Here is a 23686-nt window from a genome sequence, read left to right as displayed (position 1 = left end):
AACATATCTTAACTAAAAATTTACTAAATAATATGAGGAATCAAATTTGTAAAGCTAAAATTTTCTTCAGTTTTTACATTCAAAAAATTTTCAATCTTAAGATATTTAATCTCTTTCTGCCCTTAATAAATTATAATGTTCTAATTTAAAGTTAATAATATCTTTTATAATTTTTATTTTCCTTAAATATTCAATCTTATTACAACACAGTGATTTTTTTCAAATAATATTATTAATAAATTTAATATTTTAAAACACATCATCTTGAACTTTCAACCCAAGATAGAAACATAATCCTCTCGTTATTCATGAATTTCTCATATTTTCCACTTTAACTTAGGGAAACCACACATTCTTCCTGTTCAATATTTTATAGTTATATAATAACAATTTTATCATATCTCACTCTTCAGGACACATCTATCATATGATTTTCCTTTATCATATCTCAGTCTCCATGACACATTTATCATATGATTGTGTTCTAACACTGATCTCAACATTTTTAGATAGCATCCTTATCCCTAGTAAGCATGTAAACATATATCAATGCACCTAACTCTATTGACTATTTAATGTTTTAAATATATATATATATGGAGATGGAGATGGAGATGGAGATGGAGATGGAGATGGAGATGGAGATGGAGATGGAGATGGAGATTGAGATTGAGATTGAGATTGAGATTGAAATATAGATTTAGATTTATATAAATAAACAAATAAAATTCTAATATATTAAATACAAATAAATTAAATGAAACAAAGACATAATTTTACAAAAACAACCGTCTTCCATTACAATGAGATGGTTTTGGTTTTAGGGCTAAGTTTGATAGAAAACAGTTAGACTAAATATGTCAGGTTTTAGTTCGAAACTAATAATAGCCCATCACAACTGGATACTTTTTCTTTTAGGACTAAGTTGGATGGAAAGACAATTGAACGAAATATGTGGGGTTTTAGTTCTAAAGTCGAGGTTGTGAGGAATTAAAGTGTCAAGAATATTTTTAAATCTTTATCATAGTGTTCTAAAAAATAGTACCTATACTTGTCAAGAGTAGGCAATTTTAGGTTGAAAAGTGTGAATTTTAACTTTTGTTTACCCCATAGATGGTCTGCAGCTTTGTTATTTATTTTATATTAAGCGAAACAATTTTCAAATGGGCTGGACTTGCTAGGGTGTAAATGGGAATGTAGAGTTACCCGATGTTACTTGTTTGTGGTTGAGATGTGTAAGTTGTATGTATATAAAATTCAATTCGTATTAATTGAGAAATTTAATTTTTTAAGATTTTGGTGGATTTAAAATTTATGATTTTATCCTTCCTATTTCATTAATTTAGGATTTTTTTTTCTATGGGTTTTTGAAAAACCATTTTTCATCTTGATGCTTTATAGGATTCTTATCCAATATTGTATTTTTATGTGAAATAAAAAAAAGTCATTATTTCATATATCTATATAATACTAATATTTTGAAATATTTAAATCCATGTAATAAGAATAATTCATATGTATTGGAACAGATCACTACAGAGAACGGTTAATTAGTAGTGACAAGGTTTATAAAAAATTTAACACTTTTTGTTCAATCACTAAACAAATATCCACATAATAACATTAGTAGATATGAATATAAATGTAATATAAAATTAACACGTAAGATTTATGATAAATATTAAAATAAATTTTTTGTTGCACATTTCTTTGAATATTTTATTAATTCTTAAAATATATATTACATCTTTTAGTTGGCCACCACTAATAAAAATCCGCTACCTCTTCAAAATTTAGGTGTCCACCACCAGTAAGGAGACATTACCTCTTTAACAATTTTGTTAGTCATCACCAGCAAGGAGTCACTACCCTTGCCTTGGCAAGCCACCACTTTCTGAAGACACCAACCTCCTCAATCTCTCAGGGCCATGATTTCATTAGTATTCACAATAGACCTAAATCATCAAAGAAACTCTCTTTGCAACACAATATATATTTGATAAATCAATGAGAACATATATCCATAGTAAAGTTTGTCTCTCCAACACACAATCCACCAATTAATTGTAGTGTAAAGCAAAGAAAGACATAGAATCTACAATAATGGAATCAACCTCTCCAACTTCACCTCAACTCTAATCACTGCTACAAGTACAAAATAAAATTGATTATGCATAACAACTAAAATTAATCTCCAACACCGATATATCATATTCATGTTAATTGTTTTACCAATTGGAGCCAAAAGAGCACATTAATTACATTCCATTCCCCATGATGACCATATCAAATAATATATATATATATATATATATATATATATATATATATATATATATATATATAATCATTTAAGCTCTCACACCAAATACCATGGGAAAACCCCCTAGTAATTTCCCATGATTTTCTTTTTCTCCCAATACTGCATCATCACAGTAAATAACACCATTCACATCATTAAAACCACCTACATCAATAGCTAAATAATTGCAGCCAACTAAACACATTCTACAAGGTTAGCATATATGTCAACCAAACACTATTGGTGCCAACAAGCTGCCGCTTTGGTGTTGATCTCAACCGGCAACTACACCAAACTAATCTTCTTCATTTATGACTGGTTGATCTCAAAATTGCTCAAGTGGTTCTATCACTCTCCCCATTTGACATCAAAGGAAAAGAGTTATGGCTAAAACATTATGTCAATGTCAATGGTGGCAACAATCATCGAGTGATCTCATAACTAGTGAATATGTGCAATAAACTCCCCCTAGACACAAACTAGGTCTAAGAAATACACACTAAAGCAATAATACACTCTGTAATTTTAGGAGTAGCAGCAAAATTTGAGCAACACTATTGTCCTTACTAAATCATAGTACCATAAAACTCATATAATATAAAACCAAACTCTCTCTCTCTTGGATTCTTGACAACAAGACCATTCTATCATTAGCCAAAGATAAAGACAACATTGTTACAGGTATATAATATTGCACACACATGTGCTTGCATGGAAAATTCATCTGACTCATTATCATGCATGCCTATCTCCATGATTATCTCCAAAATGTTTCTATCTCGGTGACCACTCAACCAAAACCACATCAATGCATAACTACGTTCTCAAATAAAATAGACACTCAATCATGTATAAAGATGCCAATATAATAGAGCATATCTATGACAACAAAACACTCATTCAATAACAACAACATTACACTCATTAATATGACTCAAGTACAAACTATATAAAACCCTAGGAACAATTTCTCTTCATAATAAAAACCTTTACATTAGGATATGACTAGAATATAATCATCACATGGCCTATGATCAATACATATTAATGAAAAAATGTTCAAACTCCAAATGAGTCCTTGCAACAACAAATTGTTGGCCATATACAACTAATATTTTGTCCAAGCATCATTCTCTAAACCAAGGCCATCAAAACACATAGTACTCTATAAGAGGTGCACACTAGTATCTTCTTTGCATACCAAAATTCCAACTCACTGACATTTCCAACTTTCAGCTAAATGTATGTGCATAAATCACTTATGTGTATTGTATCCAACCAATTCTCACTCGATATCTACATCGAACTCTCTTTCAAATGCACCAAAATTATAAAATTTATCCACTAGCATTAGATACAACCAATTTCCTGTACATAAAGTGCAGCTACATGTATGCTCTTCGGTCTAAACATATGCACACAAGCTTAAATCATTCTCTATAGATCTACACTTTTTCTATCCATGCACATCAGCTAAAGATGTTAATCGATAAGAGATATGTGCACTCATTTCAGAAGCTTCTCTATATCTCAAAGTGAATATTGACTCAATGGATCCTCATTGAATGCATAGTACACCCACTATGCTTTAGTTTCATCACTCTTGTGAATCCAATATAAAACTATCCATCACATTGTATATTCAACAATCAAACAAATATTGCAAATTGATCTACTATTACATTTTGCACAGGTTAATGATCTCACAAGAACTTGATCACATAATCTCTAGATATATCTGTATAGGACAAGACATATATTCTCAATAGCTGAATGCATACTAGCCTTTTTAGTTCATCACTCCATTAATTTAAGTTATGCGCACATTCTAAATTTGGGCATCCACCACTTCATTGTATTCATAATGGCTCACATTAATCTCAAACCTATGCACTATATTTTATATATGCAATGCACTAGCTCTATGTGCACACCACCATCGCATTGTCTAACAAACATACAATACTATAGGTGCAGAAATGCACTATTCAATAAAATATCACCGAATCGATTCTCGTACACTGTAAACATAGCTCTTAATAGTTAGATCAACCTTTTTATTTTCTTTGTGCGGGTATGCAAGCATTCTTTCCTTGCACACAAAAAAATTTCTTACTTTTGCTCTATCTAGCGTTTTCGTAATTGGCATCCTAACAATCCAATCGATGTCTCCACTATGCCTTGGAGATTTGATCGTAACCACTAACAAAAACATTAATCGGTTCACACGTAGGCAATGACCAAATGATTAATTTTCACCAAATCTAGGCACTATGCTTCAGATTCATGGCTCGACAATTCATTGTGACCAGGGATCAAAATTGAACACATCAGAGCTTTTCAAAGGGTCTCTGGCACGTCAGAGAAGTGGGGAGAAAATTTTACCCGTCAAAAAAAAATTAAAAATTTATTTTTGTCATTTAAAAAAAAAATTGGAATAATATCTTAAAATTTTTTAAGAAGTGGTGTCAAATTGTCAACCTTTTTTTTTTTTTAATTTCATTTTTTCTGAAATTAGAATTTTAGGAATGTTGAATTTGTAAATTTCTTTTCATGTTAAAACTTAAATCCCATTTAAGAAACTCCCATTTCAAAAACAACAGTTTCCTTTTGAGTTGTTTTTTCTAATTGTGCATATGATGCAAGTTCTTATTAATTATTGTGTCACAATTACGTTTTGATACCATTACATTTGGCAATTTCTGAGTTGATCCCATTTCAAAAACAACAGTTTCTTTTTGAGTTGTTTTTTTTAATTGTGCATAGGATGGAAGTTCTTATTAATTATTATGTCACAATTACCCTTTGATACCATTACATTTGGTAGTTTCAATTGAGAGCGACTACATGTCAATATGGGCCATGTATTAGGTCTATAACTGGGTTGTGCCTGAAGGCTGCCCAAAGCAACGTTGACGACGATTTAAGCTGGAGATGAGCATAGATTCATCATTCAGCAAACGCTTGCCAAGCAAGGTTTAAGCACGATTTATGCTTGGAGAGGAGCGCATTCAACATGCTTCCTAACATACTGGATTTGATTTGTTTGCGGATTCCCAATTCCTGGTATGTTTTCATATTAAAAAGAAGATACCAAAAATAAATACACCTTTGTACACTCTTTTGTTGAATCCTAAACCTGTTTAGAATTTTACTGAATTTTTCATTCATGCAATAAACTTAAATTTGATTGAGCTACTTGTATATTGGCTTGAACGTTCTGGTCACAAAAATTTCCTAAAAAATTAATCCTTATGTGAACTGGAGCAGGAATATAGGTCTCATGTTTATCCATTAATGGTAAATGCATCCGATATATTAGTTGCGGCTCATATCAGACCTGACTTATACACAACATCCATGGGGTTGTTGTTCCACCATTCTCCTATGAAAAAATAAAAAGAAATTTGAAAATAATTTACTGTTGTCAATTGAATTGCTATTTTTTTGTATGCTTTTCATTATAGAAGTGCAACCTGAATATGTGCCCTTCTAAATGAAATTAAGACCCGCCCTTCAAATTTGATCACTGATTGTGACTCAATCAAGCCACTACATCCACAATTAAGTCAATCAATATGTTACCGAAATAGCCGCACTACGTCTTGACTAGATTGATGAATTCAATTCAATAATCAGAAGACTAAATCACACCCACACCGAGTATGGGGAGATTAATGCATTTATACATTGTTGGAGAGATATCCCATGATTAGATCAATATTAATACATTCCACTCTCTTTTGGTGACAACTCAACCATAACACCCAGATTAAACCAAATATTCATGGCATAACAACTAGATAATTAACATGTTCACATTCTGATTAGATTAGATAGATAATGCACTCCACTACATTATACCAACTTAAGATCATATTTTTTTTGAGAATCTAATTCCAACTAATTGTTAGGTGTCAAAACCATCTCTCCACGTGTCCCAGTTTAATTTGATTTAGTCCAGTATAAGTCTATTTTCACTCCAGTCTAATATTTTCAATATAATATTATTTAACTGATTTATAATACATAGTAGAGTAGTCATCATTTTGTTCTTTTCAATTTTTGTCATGGTATCGAATCTTAGCTTTCGTGATACTCTTTGACAAGAAGACCATAGATCAGAGCAGTTGTATAAGACTCAGCAGATATCAGAGCAGTTTGCATAAAACTCCCTCAAAGAGCAGCAACGCGAGCGAAGAGAGAAGCAGAAGGGACAAACAAGACGGCATACGACTCTTTGACAAAGCAACAGAAGTTTGAAGAGGCCTACTGTGAAGTAGAAGATAGAGAGTATATGACTCTTTGAGAGAGCAACAAAAATTTGAAGAAGTGTGCGAAGAAGCAGCAGGAGAACGAAGAAGCCAGAAAGTTTAGCTCAAAGTCGATTTAAAAAAAATTGTTGTGATAAGGCTCTGTATTATTTGGGTACGCTACGTTCGGAACGCAGTTGAAAAAGTTTAAGCGTCGCATTAGTTTCAATAACTCGCACCATTTTCGGTCACACGCCGCAACAGAGGCTCGACAAGTGCGTTAGCCGAATTAAAGAAAACACCGATTGAAAGCATGAAGAAGAAAGTGAATCGCACGAAAAAGCAGAGATGCAACGGTATATGTGTTACGTCATCACGGTCGTGGAATACAAGGTAGAAAAGTATTTCGTTCTCTTTCTTAAAGAAGCGAACAGATGAAAGGAGTTATTTTTTAAAGGAGATACGTTTTTCTAGAAAAAAATATGATGTTGTATTTAAAAAAAAGGGCATATGCGAATTCATAAAGTTTTCGTGAGTGCTATTTTTTTTAAAGCATTATTTTAAAAATGCTCATGTAATTTAAAAAGTGCTTACATTCAATTTCCTAAAAAGAGCTTTTTTTTTTTAATGCTTTTATATTATTTTTCAAAAAGATCTTATTTAATTGTAAAAGAAGTATTGCTTTTCGGAAAATTTGTAGACTCAATTTTTTAAAAACGAACAAAGAAGCCATTTTCGCAGAGATATTTTTATGGTAAGAAACTACTAAGTATTTAGGTTGATTTGTTTGTTAAACCGCATTCAGTCAGCGCTTAAAAAATGGGAAAAACCAAGAGGCTAAGAAAGTCAAAGCGACAACAAGAGATGTTTAAAATCTTTTTAGATCGGGAAGTGAAGAGGAGAAATGATGTCTTTGCATTGAAATGCATAAAAGAATATGTAGATGACAACATTCTTCCCCTCATTTCAGATGTCAACACAACCAAGAAGGCCTGGGATACCCTTGAGAGGAGTTTTGGTGTAAAGGGGAGAACTGAACTTGAAGGTGGATCTACAACAAGATGAAATTTTTGGTGAACCCCACTCTGCTAAGCCACATGTGGATGATGTCTATGAAGAGGTCGCAGAAGCAAGAGAGAAGGAGCACATGGATTCTCACGAACTCCACTGTGCACAACCGCAAGTGGATGGTGATTTGGTAAATCTAGCAATAGAACTTGCTGATGAAAATTTGGCGAATCGAGCAACAGAGCTTCCTCATGACAATTTGGTGAATACAACAACAAAGCTTGTTGATGAAAGTTTGGTGAATCCAGCAATAAAGCTTGCTAACAAGGATGAAACTACCATTGGAGCAATCTATGCTATGGTTAATCGAGTAATTCATATTGCTGATGTAAAATTTGATGAAGAATTGTTGCCTAATGACGAATGGTTGCAGGTGAGAAACAAAAACATGATATAGACATGATGCTACTGTAACACCCTCTGGGTAAATGTGCATATAAACAACATAATAGGAACGTAAATACAATAAACAAATTAGCCATCAAAATCCATATATACATTAGTACTTTTGCACATGAAAATCAAGGGAATGATTTTTTTTTTTAATAAATGTAATGAACCAACCGAAGATGGGACTACCACATTCCACCCAACCATAGATTGGTTGAGCCAAGTCTCTCTTCAGCCAATCACCCCTCTGCCATATTCCAAGAATGAATATGGGATCTCATAAAACACATCAATCAAAACTCATCTAGGGTTTCCAGAGGCCACCTACCTCAACCCATCAAACAGTGATTCCACTTCACAGTGGGACATCACCAAAACCCATCATCAGATTGATCTCCATCGAAGCCTTCTAGGGTTTCCAAAGCATTTGTCTAGCCGAGGCTTCCAGAACTAGTAACTCAACGCACAACTTATACATGGCTTCCAGAGCATTTTTCCAACCAAGGCTTCCAGGATTAGTAACTCAACCCACCAAGGGCGTCCAGAGTGTTTTTCCAACCAGGGTTCCTAGGGCTAGTAACTCAACCCAAGCTATTATAGGGCTTCCAAATCGTTTGTTCAACCACGGCTTCCAGGACTAGTAACTCAATCCAAGCTAAGAAAACATGAGAACCAACCAAAACAAAACAATGAAAGTAAACCCACAATCACGATGGCTATCCAGGAAATGGAAAGGCTAGGAAATCCACTGTCGATCCAGAAAATCCTCCATGCAAATGATAGATTGCAACCAAAAAACCACATGCATGTGCCATGCATGCCAAAACTAGTGAAAAAAACATACATGCAACTCGGTACCTACAAGAAAATTTGATGTAGCTACTGATGCTATGCCTTCTTGTGTTTTCCTGCTTTTCCTTTTCCTTCTTGCTCCAAGAATCCAAGTACACCACACCCTCCAAAAGTGCTCTAAGAAAAATATCAGTAACCAAGAGTATTAGGAGAGAGAGAGAATAATGAGAGAGCTCCAAAACTGAACTAATCAAGCCTTGCCCACTGATCCTCATAAGCCTTTTTATTAATGAGGCCTCTATTTTCTTCATTTTCCATTATTTTCCTTCAATTTCCTCCTCACATGCAAAGTGAAACCTTTCACCTTTCTTTTCTCTTTAATGTGTTAGCCATTGTCTTTGACAATTTCCTTAACCATAAACAACCAAATGAACACCCACTAGGATGTCTTTCCCACCATTCAACTTGGAATACATGTCCCATGATTAGTGGTATTTATATATTTTTACATGGAATTTTCACTAGGGCTGTTACAAAACCCTCCTCCTTGGGGGACACCATCCTTAGTGTTCAATAACACATATATCAGCAACCTACTAACAGAAAACATACTGCTCATGGAGCTTTATAACCCATCTCGATGCAATATTTACAATGAATGATCTGCTCAAGACATAACATCATGAGACATGAAAACATACCACATAGTAGAGCTTTATAACATAGCTCATTATGGTATTTACAATGATCATCCTGCTTAAAAACTCATATGACATCATGACATCATGATTACATAACCACATGATAACATAATAACATAACACCCATACTGCATAATGGAGCCTTATAACACAACTCGTTATGGTATTTACATCCATACACCGATGTATATATAAAAACATCATCAAAATATATATACCAAAACATATGCCAAATAATATACCAAACATATATCAATCATAAACTAATCATCATATAACATCTACCAAAACATCATAAGGCATATATTAAAACATCATATAGCATGTATCAACCAACATAAAGCGTATATCAAATCATCATAAAGCATATATCAACCATCATAAAGCATATATCAATCACCATAAATCATATATGAAACCATCATAAAGCAACTACCAAACCACCATAAGCAATCACCAAACCACCATATCAAGCTGCTAATTCTTGTAGTTGATTTCAACTACCCAACCGGGCATGTTCATGATTTCTATACCACCCACATAGCTTCCATTAGTTTTAAAATAAATTAAAATAAATTCACATCATACCTCATTGGTAGCTCGTTAATAAGGTACATTTGCAATCATGTTCGCTTCCTGTCACAATAAGTCAAACTAGCATATTTGACCAAATCAACATGTATAAAAGTATCACATTAGGTTAGCTCAAAACATAACCATCAAAATCATAAATGACATATAACCATCATAAATCAAAGTCATAGATCACATGTAATCATCATAGACCATAATCATAAATCGCATGCATACTAAAACCAAAATAAATTATTGATACTTATCCTTTCATCAATCCTTAGTTCTACCTTTGTTCCTTCTATACACACACATGATCGGTTACCACACCCAACAAACACCCAGTGCCTTCTCCTCAAACATATGCATAGACACATAGTGTGCATCACACACATACAACCATGCCTGACGCACAACACCATGCAATACATGCACCTGCAACTAGTATACAACACAGTGCATCATCTATACCCGATGTGTAATACCACCCAATACATGTAACTACACAGAGTACAACAGAATGAGTACACATGCCACAATACCATGACTACATAATGCACATGCATAATACCACATGCCCATAACATAACATTGACGACATACACACAATACCACACATACACTAGTACCATATGTACAACATATCTACAACAAAACCAACGATTTGCGCCAGATTTAGCGCCAGATTTTAGTGCATTTTTTTTGTAATTGTGGTGAGCAACCTGGCGCTAAATCCGGCTCTATTGTACAATTTTTAAAGCATCCTTTTTTGCACCTGATTTTGCATCCTTTTTCACGCTAGATTTTGCATCATTTTTTACACCAAACTATGCTTCATTTTTTGCGTCAAATTTTGAACCAAGATTTGCATCTTATTTTATGATAGGTTTTGCTTCTAGTTTTGTGTCATTTTTTGCATCTATTTTTCATTCTCTTTTGCTTCCTATTTTGTGTCATTCTTTGCTTCCATTTTTGAACCATCATTTGCATCAAGTTTACACTGTATTTTGAATCCAATTTAACATCTTTTTATGCATCCATTTTGTGTCAGTTTTTGCATCTAGTCTTACGGCAGGTTTTGTATCTAGTCTTACACTAGTTTTTGCTTCTATTTTTGCACCAGCTTTGGTGCCTATCTTTGCACCATGTGTTGAATTTGATTTAGCACCAAATTTTGCATCCATTTTTGTGCCCATTTTTGCATCTTTTTTTGGACCATTTTTTACATCCACATTTACGTTTGATTTGTCTCCATTTTTCCCATCTCATTTTCCACCATATTTTGCGTCATTTGTTTCATCCAATTTTGCATCATTTTTAACACCATCTCTTGCATCTAATGTTACATCATTTTGAGCATCCAAATTTGCATTTATATTTGCATCTTATGTTGAGTCATGTGTTGTGTCCACCTTTGCATCTTATTTTGTGTCTAATGGTACATTCAATGTAGAGCCATTTTTTACGTCTAATTTTGTATTTTTTTTGCACCAAGTTTTGCATCCCCTTTTAAGCTATTTTATGCCCCTTTTTGCACCATTTTTTTGTGTCTACTTGTGTCCAATGTTGCACCATTATTTACACCGACTTTTTCATCCAATTTTGCATTTTTTTGGTGTCTAGTTTTACATCGCTTTCACCATCCAAATTTGCATCTCTAATCATTTTTTACATCCAATATGGCATCCTTGGTTACACCTTTTTTTAGCCCCATTTTGCATCTTGTTTTATGTCTTTTCTTACATCTTTTTTTTTTTCCTTTTTTGAACCCAAGTTTGCATCCCAAATTTACACCATTATTTGCATCATCATTTGGCATATTAATTTGTAATGTTTTTTGCTTCTTTTTAACGCTCAACTTTGCATCTTATTTTACATCTAGTTGTTGTCTTTTTTTGCATCTAATTTGGTGCCCATTTATGTGTCCTTGTTTTTGCCCAATTTGATATCCTTTTGTATGCCATGTTTTGTTCCCTTCTTTGTGTCAACTATTGCACAATTTTTCACTTCTAATTTAAAACACTTTGTATGTCAATTGTTTGCATTTTGTATTAATTCCTAGTTTAACATCCAATTTTACTTTCAATTTTGCATCCATGGTTACATCTGCATTTGACTTCTTATATAGAGTATATTTTTCTTTACATACATGACCCCCATTATAGATTCATAGTGAAATATATGATAGTTTCTAAATATCATTAAAGCAGATATCACAATTCAAAATCATTTGTAAAGAAATTTAAGAGAAATTGACAACATCCATCCAAAAAAATAACAATGTGTCATTAACAATTTTCAAAACATGTATAAAATAGCAACATAATACTAATAAAATTAGTATTATTTTTAATCAAAACAACTAAAATTCAAATATGATTAACAAATCAAAATATTTCATGAATATCGTTATTCTACGATAAATTAACAACATACATAAATCAAACTCATCGTATGATTACAAAATCAAAATGTCTCATTAATATAGGGTAAATTCACAACACCCATCTAAACATAACAATGTCATTCTACACAATAATTTCTTCATGAAAACAATGCATGTGCATGCCTAGCTACCACCACCAAGATCATCCTCATGATCATCTTGACCATCCTCATTACTCTGATCCACATCATCACCAACACCGCAACTATCATCATCATCTCCTCCTTCACCACCATTATCCTCATCCTCATCCTCATCCTAATCATCTCCTGATATATGTTCAACATAATTTGGATCATCGTCTTGGCAATCATTACCTATAGCATTCTGACAAAAAAAATCAATATTACATGTTAGTATTAATTACATAACACAACGCATGTTTTTGTTATAGAATGTTAACCATAAAATGGGGTAAGATATAATATCTAATAGTACTAAAAAATAAAATGAAAATATGGTTTAAAAGTATATTGGAAATCCAACTAAGATTACATACCATAGAGTCCATCCAAACAACAAATTCAACCCATCTCTTTTGCTGCAACACCTCCTTTTCCAAATGATTTGGAGGTCTTCCATATTTTAGTTCCTATCAATCACTAAATAGGGAGAAATTAGATAACAATGACTTTCTTCTAGTACAAAATTTATTAAAAAAATATCACATGTTTAATATACTTACAAAGGTTGTTATCAGTGCTTTTAAACCTTTCTGGCCACTACGATGAGTGACTTTTGTCTTGGTTAACCTCGCCTTGGATGCCTTGTCCTTAAACATAAACCAATTCAATTTATTTTCACACAAATACATGTCTAAGATACTTATAAGTATTAATACATTCTAAATAATGTTAAATGAAAAATTCAATACCTGAATGCTCCCATTGCCGGCTTTTATTTGTGCATCCAACTTCTCATATGATTTTACAAGTTCTTTCCATACTTTAAAAGGTATGTCAATAGGTCTTTGTTTCAGTCTTTGATCTTGAGGCATTTTCTTAATTTTTCTTGTTTGGTTGCAACGAAACCTCTTACAATTGAGCGACATTTGCAATTTTATCTTCTTAACCGACCAACTGGTACCAAATTCATTCTCTATGTCTTGTACCACCATCTTTTTTAGGTGAAGTGGAATCTTGGAGAATGTGAGGTGAAGATGATCTCTAAATCGTTGAAGGCAGGAGTCCTTTAACCTATTTAGGAATTGTTTTCCTGCTTCTGTCCTTCTTATCTCCCCTGAGACAGGGTCATACTCTATCTTGGTACCTAAACTACCAATAGATGATGCATAAGCTGAGGATGAACAAGAATTTGCAGTCCCAGGAGTTGCCACCACAGAAGATGTTTCAAGACAATGTTCTTCATTATTGGTGTTTGATGTCAATAACACTTTTTTCGATTTTTTTCTTGATCCAAGAGAGGATGGGGAACTAATGGATTCTCCTAAAGCTTGTTGATTACCTGGACCTAGTTGATTAGCTTCAGGGGATTTTGTCTTAAGAAAATGCATTAGGGATTCAGCATCCAAAGATTGAAGTTTTTTGAGTCCTTCTATCCCAAAAACATCTTCAAGCAAGGACTCCGTTATCAGATTCTTTCCCTGTCCAAATTTCAACGATTTACCACAAAGTATAATTATAAAATTATAATTCTAACTTCAAACCTTAAACAAAAAATAAAACATATTATATTATGCAATTATTCTATAAAAACAAAGCTTACCTTTTCCGATCCACTTGCACCTCCTTCTCCACTTGCCATATCCTCAAAGTAGAAGAGATCGATAGAAAAGGATGTTCTCCCTTAAAAAACAAAGGATTGAAGGTGAATAATCTCAAAATGGCTCTCTAGGGTGGAATTTGCAAACAACTTAGTTAAAAATCCAAGTGACAATTTCTATTTTGACAATTTCTTTCTTTCTTGGAATCAGATTCTCCAGTGCTAAATGATAAAATGGTTCAGCTCTTATGCTGTCATGTATATAAAAGACCTCATGCCATTGTTCCCCCCTTCATGTTTTTTCCTAAAAAAACATTACCCTTTTTACATAATTACAAAATATAAAAAGCAGCGGATTTTTACATACTTACATAATACAAATAGCAGATTTTTAGCAATTAGAAATTAGATTTACCAAATTTCCAAATGTTTTTTATCTAATTACAGAACATAAACAACAGTAGATTTTTACATAATTACATAATACAAACAGCAACAGATTTTTACCAATTAGAAATTTCTAATTGGTAAAAATCTGTTGTTGTTTGTATTATGTAATTGTGTAAAAATTTGTTGTTGTTTATGTTCTGTAATTAGATAAAAAAACATTTCAAAATTTGGTAAATCTAATTTCTAATTGCTAAAAATCTATTGTTTTTATTACATAATACAAACAGTAGTAGTTTTTATCTGCTAAAAATTTGGAAGATGAAGATCTTATTCAATTTTTGTATTTAGTTTCATGTGGCAAGAACAAGATTCTTCTAAAGGAACCTAGCATTGTAACAATATCTACAAGTGATAATTTTGAATTCAGTCCTCCCTTTTCGCACAAGTTGAAAAATATTAAGATTCCACTTACAGATATGAATGCAAATGAGAGGAACAGAGTGATCGAAAATGTAAAAGAAGACAGACATTTCTAAAAAGATTCAAGAATAGTTCTCATCATGAAGGCTAGAAAAATCTTACCTCAGCAACAATTATTGAGCGAGTGTGTTGAATAGCTCCAAAGCACATTCAAGCCCGAACTTAAAGCAATAAAATCCAAAATTTAGGACTTGATCTCAAAGGAGTACCTGGAACGTGACAATGAAAATGGTAATTTATTGAGATATATAGCCTAATATTGCTGATTGAGATGCAAGTTGAAAACAAATATGTAATGCAACTTATGGTTAATTTTGTTTTATTTTAGAGAAATAAAACATATCACAGATTGGATTTTCCATGTGAGTTTGATTGACTAACATAGAAATACTCTGTTTTGCGATAGAGGATAGAAATACTTAAACTAACCATGGCAATTCATTGCCAAAATTGTCAACTCCCCCTGATTCAGTCACTAGTGGAGACTGCAGAGCATTTTCAAATGGTGTGTCAGTAACAACCTTATCATTATCTTATGTAAGCTCACAATTTGTCAATGGCGTACTACATTTTGGTCCAAATAATGTGTACAAGAAAGGAGATATATCACGGCCCTCAGTATGTCCAAGAGTCTTCAGTGGTGTGTCGAAGGATTCCATCCTCTGTTTCAGTGTAGGTGATGACATATTCTATGAAACAAATTGTTTACTTATCTCTTGAAAGGAAAAAATGAAAAAATGTCACACATACAGTCCACCAACTGTGTACTATGTTCCTTAAGATGAATCTGATAAAGAAGATGGAAAAATATGAAGTTCATACATAATTTAGCTTACCTTTTCAGAATCCATCGCTGATGTTTCATTTTCTTTCTGTAGATTCTATAACTTCCATAAACTAAGTTGTCCCACCAACCCAGCACAACTCTCCTTTAATGAACTGTGCATAGCCTCATCACTTCCTATGGATTGCCTTGGCCTGTAAACAGAAATGGTATCTATGGTTTTCTTTGTGCTTCCATTAAGTTTTCAATTCATCGGCCTTCTGGAAGGTGTAGCATAGAATGACTCTGGAAGTTGTCCTTGTAAGTCCAATTGCAAAGTTTGCAATCTATTGCTCAAAGTCGGTATTCTGTCTACAATGAAAGCCATAATGAAATTTCCATATGTGATCTGTATGTTTCTACACTCAACATCTGCATTGCACTCCTTATAAACCATCTCCTAAAACCATTGTATCAATGCATACTAAGCTCACCAGAAATCTTTCTAATAATGACCATAGCTCCTGTAGGGATGGTATCGCCATAATGCATGCCACAACAGTAACACACTAAAGCCTACTAAAATAGAAAGCTTGGATTGTGGTGTGACTCCCTAGCATATGTGATAAATGTACCAACTGTACATTTCCCATTTCTCATTGGGTGACTCAATTGTATTTCTAATCAGTATATTTTTGGATATTTTTATTGGTAGCTTTTTGGGATGTTATAAAGATGAGCGAGGCCAAACAATTAATTTAACTGTTATCATTCCAATTAAAATATCATCTAAATTTACAATTGAATTAGATTCTGCTACCATCATTAAAAACTAAAATATTACCTAAATCTACAATTGAATTAACCTCAGCAATAAATTTACAGGACACAAACGGGCCCTCTTCACGTGCAATCCACAGTTTTAATTCAATCGTTGATGCACTAGTCAAAAGTGCAAATCTAGATCAGGTTGTAATCGTGATATTGCCAAAATCATACATAATTGATTCTGGCATCTTGCCAGTGTGCAAGACACTGCACCATCCAATGAAACCACTGGTGTACAGTACAGTGACCGAGCGGCTGTGGACAAACATTTCAATGTGACCACAGACATGGTCAAAACTAATCCAAGCTTTTCAAAGGTGTGTTGCTTTGACAATTAGAGGTAATAATCTTCTATGCGGTTCAATGGCTAAGACCTAACCAAGTTTCCTACTAACGAAATGCCATTCTGCCCTGAAAATGTCACTGGGTACTTCACCAAGCTCAGACCATGGATAACTAAATACATATTAATATTAATAGGTTTAATATAATGTAATACACCATTATTATAGACAACATAAGTCAACTAACTTCGAGATGTTCTTAAAAATATATAAAATAATAATTTATAATAATTAAATAAATATAAGGTTGGTGTTAAAAGTGTTTATATTATTTTTTGTTTGTTAGTTTTAGTATCTTTGATAACTGTACAATTCTAACCAGTCTTTTTCAGACTAAAGCTTAGTTAACTGTACAATTCTAACCAGTGTTTTTCAGACTGGTTATGATTTGAAACCCTGCTTCGTCTAAAACCCCAAGTGTAGAAGATAGTTTTGGTTTTGAAATGCTAATAGTATTGACAATGGATGTCAACAATATCACTGACTGCCAGAACAATCTGCCCATGCATATGCTCTTCCTTGATTATGATATTGAAGATAGGCAAAGGAAATTATACCAATGAGATAGATCTATGCTTCAGAGAATGAAGATCAATGGATACTCCTGGACTTATTATGGAGACTGAAGACACAGCAAAAGTATGACATTCCTTAGAAGTGAAGTCAGATGATCTTTGGTATCATAGAGATTTGTTCCTTTCACTTCTTCATAGGCACCTTAATAGCTAGTGCCAGTGAGAATTATCAGTGAGTTCTGAGGGAGCAACATATCTTTTCTTACTATGCCAACTATATGCCCTAGACTTGAATCTAAACGGCGAATTGTCAACAATGGTGTCTTGTCACTTAGTTTTGATTTTCAAATGCTAATAGTATAGAGAGTGGATGTCAACAATATCACTGACTGCCAGAACAATCTGCCCATGCATACGCTCTTCCTTGATTATGATATTGAAGATAGGTAAAGGAAATTATACCAATGAGATAGATCTATGCTTCAGAGAATGAAGATCAGTGGATACTCCTAGACTTATTATGGAGATTGAAGACACAGCAAAAGTATGACATTCCTTAGAAGTGAAGTAAGATGATATTTGGTATCATAGAGATTTGTTCCTTTCACTTCTTCATAGGTACCATACTAGCTAGTGCCAGTGAGAAGTATCAGTGAGTTCTGAGGGAGCAACATATCTTTTCTTACTATGCCAACTATATGCCCTAGACTTGAATCTAAACGACGAATTGTCAACAATGGTGTCTTGTCACTTAAAAAAAAACTCAACAGTGCCTTGTGGATCTTAAATTCAACGAGTTTATTTATGCTGGTCTCTGTAAGATTACAGTCTTCATTAGGAGTTCTTTCCATGGTCATATAAGATGATGCCATTTGATGCTATTGGTTATATTACATATAAACATCGAATTCTCAACAATGGTGTCTTGTCACTTAAAAAATACTCAACTGTGCCTTATGGATCTTAAACTCAACATGTTTATTTATGCTGGTCTCTGTAAGATTACAGTCTTCATTAGGAGTTATTTCCATCGTCATATAAGATGATGCCATTTTTATGCTATTGGTTAGATTACATATATATGGAGTATCGAGTCCATATTAACTATGCATCAATGCCAAAATATGTCACAGAGAAGCAATGCAGATTGATGCCATTCAGTCAAACTGACTTTGTTGTAGAGGAACGTGTTAGTCGACCTGTGCGTTAATGTTATACATAATGCAGAGGAACAAAGTCTTATAAATCGTGAGCCATATGAACTGTGTAGAGCCAAGAGCCATCGATAATAGATTTGGCAGTAACAACATACCAAGCAGCTTTGCTATTGCTTTTCAATGAAGCTACGAAGTTGAGCTGTGTAGAAATTAAATCTCAACTAAATTTGGAAGATGAAGATCTTATTTGACTTCTGTATTTAGTTTCATGTGGCAAGAACAAGATTCTTCTAAAGGAACCTAGCACTACAACAATATCTACAAGGGATAATTTTGAATTCAATCCTCCCTTTCCGAACAAGTTGAAAAAAAAATAAGATTCCACTTACAGATATGAATGCAAATGAGATGAATAGAGTGATTGAAAATGTAAAAGAAGATAGACATTTCATGAAGTTCTGGTCTCCAACAAGCTAATCACTCCCACTAGAAAGCCATAATGAAATTTCCATATGTGATCTGTATGTTTCTACACTCAGCATCTGCATTGCACTCCTTATAAACCATCTCCTAAAACCACTGTATCGATGCATACTAAGCTCACCAGAAATCTTTCTAATAATGCCCATAGCTCCTGTAGGGATGGTATCGCCATAATGCATGCCACAGCAGTAACACACTAAAGCCTACTAAAAGAGAAAGCTTGGATTGTGGTGTGACTCCCTAGCATATGTGATAAATGTACCAACTGTACATTTCCCATTTCTCATTGGGTGACTCAATTGTATTTCCAATCAGTATATTTTTGGATATTTTTATTGGTAACTTTTTGGGATGTTATAAAGACGAGCAAGGCCAAACAATTAATTTAACTGTTATCATTCCAATCAAAATGTCATCTAAATTTACAATTGAATTAGATTCTTCTACCATCATTAAAACTAAAATATTACCTAAATCTACAATTGAATTAACCTCAGCAATAAATTTACAGGACACAAACGGGCCCTCTTCACATGCAATCCACAGTTTTCAATCAATCGTTGATGCACTAGTCAACAGTGCAAATCTAGAGCAGGCTGTAATCGAGATATTGCCAAAATCATACATAATTCATTCTGGTATCTGGCCTGTGTGCAAGACACTGCACCATCCAATGAAACAACCGGTGTACGGTACAGTGACCGAGCGGCTGTGGACAAACATTTCAATGTGACCACAGACATGGTCAAAACTAATCCAAGCTTTTCAAAGGTGTGTTGCTTTGACAATTAGAGGTAATAATCTTCTATGCGGTTCAATGGCTAAGACCTAACCAAGTTTCCTACTAACGAAATGCCATTCTGCCCTGAAACTGTCACTGGGTACTTCACCAAGCTTAGACCATGGATAACTAAATACATATTAATATTAATAGGTTTAATATAATGTAATACACCATTATTATATACAACATAAGTCAACTAACTTTGAGATGTTCTTAAAAATATATAAAATCATAATTTATAATAATTAAATAAATATAAGGTTGGTGTTAAAAGTGTTTATATTATTTTTTGTTTGTTAGTTTTAGTAGCTTTGATAACTGTACAATTCTAACCAGTGTTTTTCAGACTAAAGCTTAGTTAACTGTACAATTCTAACCAGTGTTTTTCAGACTGGTTATGGTTTGAAACCCTGCTTCGTCTGAAACCCCAAGTGTATAAGATAGTTTTGGTTTTGAAATGCTAATAGTATTGACAGTGGATCTAAACAATATCACTGACTGCCAGAACAATCTTCCCATGCATATGCTCTTCCTTGATTATGATATTGAAGATAGGCAAAGGAAATTATACCAATGAGATAGATCTATGCTTCAGAGGATGAAAATCAATGGATACTCCTGGACTTATTATGGAGACTGAAGACACAACAAAAGTATGGCATTCCTTAGAAGTGAAGTCAGATGATCTTTGGTATCATAGAGATTTGTTCCTTTCACTTCTTCGTAGGCACCTTACTAGCTAGTGCCAGTGAGAAGTATCAGTGAGTTCTGAGGGAGCAACATATCTTTTCTTACTATGCCAACTATATGCCCTAGACTTGAATCTAAACGGCGAATTGTCAACAATGGTGTCTTGTCACTTAGTTTTGATTTTCAAGTGCTAATAGTATAGACAGTGGATGTCAAAAATATCACTGACTACCAGAACAATCTGCCCATGCATATGATCTTCCTTGATTATGATATTGAAGATAGGCAAAGGAAATTATACCAATGAGATAGATCTATGCTTCAGAGAATGAAGATCAGTGGATACTCCTGGACTTATTATGGAGATTGAAGACACAACAAAAGTATGAGATTCCTTAGAAGTTAAGTCAGATGATCTTTGGTATCATAGAGATTTGTTCCTTTCACTTCTTCATAGGCACCTTACTAGCTAGTGTCGGTGAGAAGTATTAGTGACTTCTGAGGGAGCAACATATATTTTCTTACTATGCCAACTATATGTGCCAGACTAACGTAGAGGAACGTGTCAGTTGACCTGTGTGTTAATGTTATACATAATGCAGAGGAACAAAGTCTTATACATTGTGAGCCATATGAACTGTGTAGAGCCAAGAGCCATCGGTAATAGATTTGGCAGTAACAACATACCAAGCAGCTTTGCTATTGCTGTTCAATGAAGCTACGAAGCTGAGCTGTGTAGAAATTAAATCTCAGCTAAATTTGGAGGATGAAGATCTTATTTGACTTCTGCATTTAGTTTCATGTGGCAAGAACAAGATTCTTCTAAAGGAACCTAGCACTACAACAATATCTACAAGTGATAATTTTGAATTCAATCCTCCCTTTTCGAACAAGTTGAAAAAAATTTAAGATTCTACTTACAGATATGAATGCAAATGAGATGAATAGAGTGATTGAAAATGTAAAAGAAGACAGAAATTTCTAAATAGATTCAACAATAGTTCTCATCATGAAGGCTAGAAAAATCTTACCTCAGCAACAACTACTGAGTGAGTGTGTTGAACAGCTCCAAAGCACATTCAAGCCCGAACTTAAAGCAATAAAATCCAGAATTCGGGACTTGACATCAAAGGAGTACCTGGAACGTGACAATGGAAACAATAATTTATTGAGATATATAGCCTAATATCGTTGATTGAGATGCAAGTCAAAAACAAATCTGAAATGCAACTTATGATTAATTTTGTTTTATTTTAGAGAAATAAAACATATCACAAATTGGATTTTCCATGTGAGTTCGACTGACTAACATAGAAATACTATGTTTTGCGATAGAGGATGAAGAAGATTTCCAGGTCACTTGCAAATCACTCACCCAGTTCTACCTTCAAGAGGAGGGACTTGTAAAATCTGCTGCTGTTTGTATTATGTAATTATGTAAAAATCTGCTACTGTTTATGTTCTATAATTAGATAAAGAAACATTTCAAAATTTGGTAAATCTAATTTCTAATTGCTAAAAATCTGATGTTTTTATTACATAATACAAACAGCAGCAATTTTTACCAATTAGAAATTTCTAATTGGTAAAAATCTGCTGTTGTCTGTATTATGTAATTATGTAAAAATATGTTGCTGTTTATGTTCTGTAATTAGATTAAAAAACATTTGGAAATTTGTTAAAAATCCAATTTATAATTGGTAAAAATCTGTTGTTGTTTATAAAAGACCTCACTCAAAAACAATAATAAAAGACTTCATGCCATTGTTTTTCCCACTTCATGTTTTTTTCTAAAAAAAAACATTTCTCCTTTTAACATCAGCATATTTTTATATAATTACATACAAATAGCAACAGACTTTTACCAATTGAAAATTAGAAAAAAATTAATTTTTAATTAGAAATTTGAGACAAATCTAATTTTTATTTAGAAATTTTATAAAAAAACTAATTTCTAATTTGATAACAATCTAATTATAAATTAGATAAAGATGATGTCCTGGCATCACCCATCATAGTTAAAAGAAAAGAAATAGATATTTACCAATTAGAAATTAGAAAGAAATCTAATCTATAATTTGATAAAAATATCATTTCTAATTTAATAAAAATCTAATTTCTAATAATGCCCTAGCATCACCCATCCTAGTAAAAGAAAAAGCCTGGTAAAAGGAAAACCCTAAAAACAGATGCTAAGAAAAATCTACTAGTAAAAACTTATAAAATATTACTAAGGGACTAAGAAGGTGTTGTTCCTAGAAGGAAGAAGTCTATGCTCGAGAGTTGGTGATGCCTGCATGTTGGTTGGGAGGAACAAGCACTCTCAAATAGATTTCCCAAAGGAATTTGTAAGTTTTTATTTGTGCTTAATAACAGACTTAAGATTATTTTGAAGTGGTATATTGGTTTGTTTTGACAACAAGGTTATTTTGGTCAAATCATTATTGCGGTATTTAAAATTACATGAAACTTATATGAGTTTATTATCTACATTAGGATTCCTTGGAAATCTACCCATGTTAAAACCTTAATGTTGTAATATCTTCCCATTGTGACTTGAATTAATGTTTGGATCTTGATGCTGAAATGACACAGTTGTGTCAAGTTTGCCTAAGGTGACTAAGGTGACTAAGGTTGCTGTAAGCACTGATGTGGGGTCCCATAACCACCTCATGGATGGAGACTGGATAATGATTGATTGATATGAATTTATTAAGAATGATATCGACATTGGGCCTCTTAACTGTGTAAAGATATACAGTGATTGGTCACGAGGTGTGTGGCCTTTGACCTTTCATTGGCATAATTAGTATTGTTCCTCCTACATTGCCACCCTCTTAAGAATGTTTTGTCCTCAAAGCATAGTAAATGAGATTTTCTCTTGCTGAGCATGCTTTCTTGGTAGCATCATCTTTATTTAGTTGTGGGAGTTTGACTCAGTTCTTGATTTGAGTGATGGTGAGGTTCCTTTGTAGTGTGCACATGATATTCTAAAGTCTTTCGGC

General features: G+C 33.3%; 2 long non-coding RNA genes across 3 annotated transcripts; both read right to left on the bottom strand.

Moving 5' to 3' along the window:
- Positions 1 to 12469: 12469 nt before the first annotated feature.
- On the bottom strand, positions 12470 to 13386 carry LOC149259787 (uncharacterized). Its single transcript, XR_016247698.1, has 3 exons — positions 13211 to 13386; positions 13025 to 13117; positions 12470 to 12852 (listed from the first exon to the last, which is right to left on the bottom strand). It is a non-coding gene; the product is annotated as an uncharacterized LOC149259787 (long non-coding RNA).
- Positions 13387 to 13877: 491 nt separating this feature from the next.
- Positions 13878 to 21781, bottom strand: LOC149259786 (uncharacterized). 2 transcript variants are annotated; one of them, XR_016247694.1, is made up of 3 exons: positions 21713 to 21781; positions 14251 to 14330; positions 13878 to 14128 (listed from the first exon to the last, which is right to left on the bottom strand). It is a non-coding gene; the product is annotated as an uncharacterized LOC149259786 (long non-coding RNA). The 2 variants fall into 2 exon arrangements; XR_016247693.1 differs by lacking the exon at positions 21713 to 21781 and adding an exon at positions 15220 to 15334.
- Positions 21782 to 23686: the final 1905 nt, after the last annotated feature.

This window comes from Pinus tabuliformis, chromosome 6 (assembly GCF_031772625.1).
Source record: "Pinus tabuliformis cultivar Carrire ecotype Pingquan chromosome 6, CPIR1, whole genome shotgun sequence".
NCBI classification, from domain to species: domain Eukaryota; kingdom Viridiplantae; phylum Streptophyta; class Pinopsida; order Pinales; family Pinaceae; genus Pinus; species Pinus tabuliformis.
The sequence above is the reverse complement of the archived record's forward strand: the minus strand, read 5'-3'. Positions and strand labels throughout refer to the sequence as shown.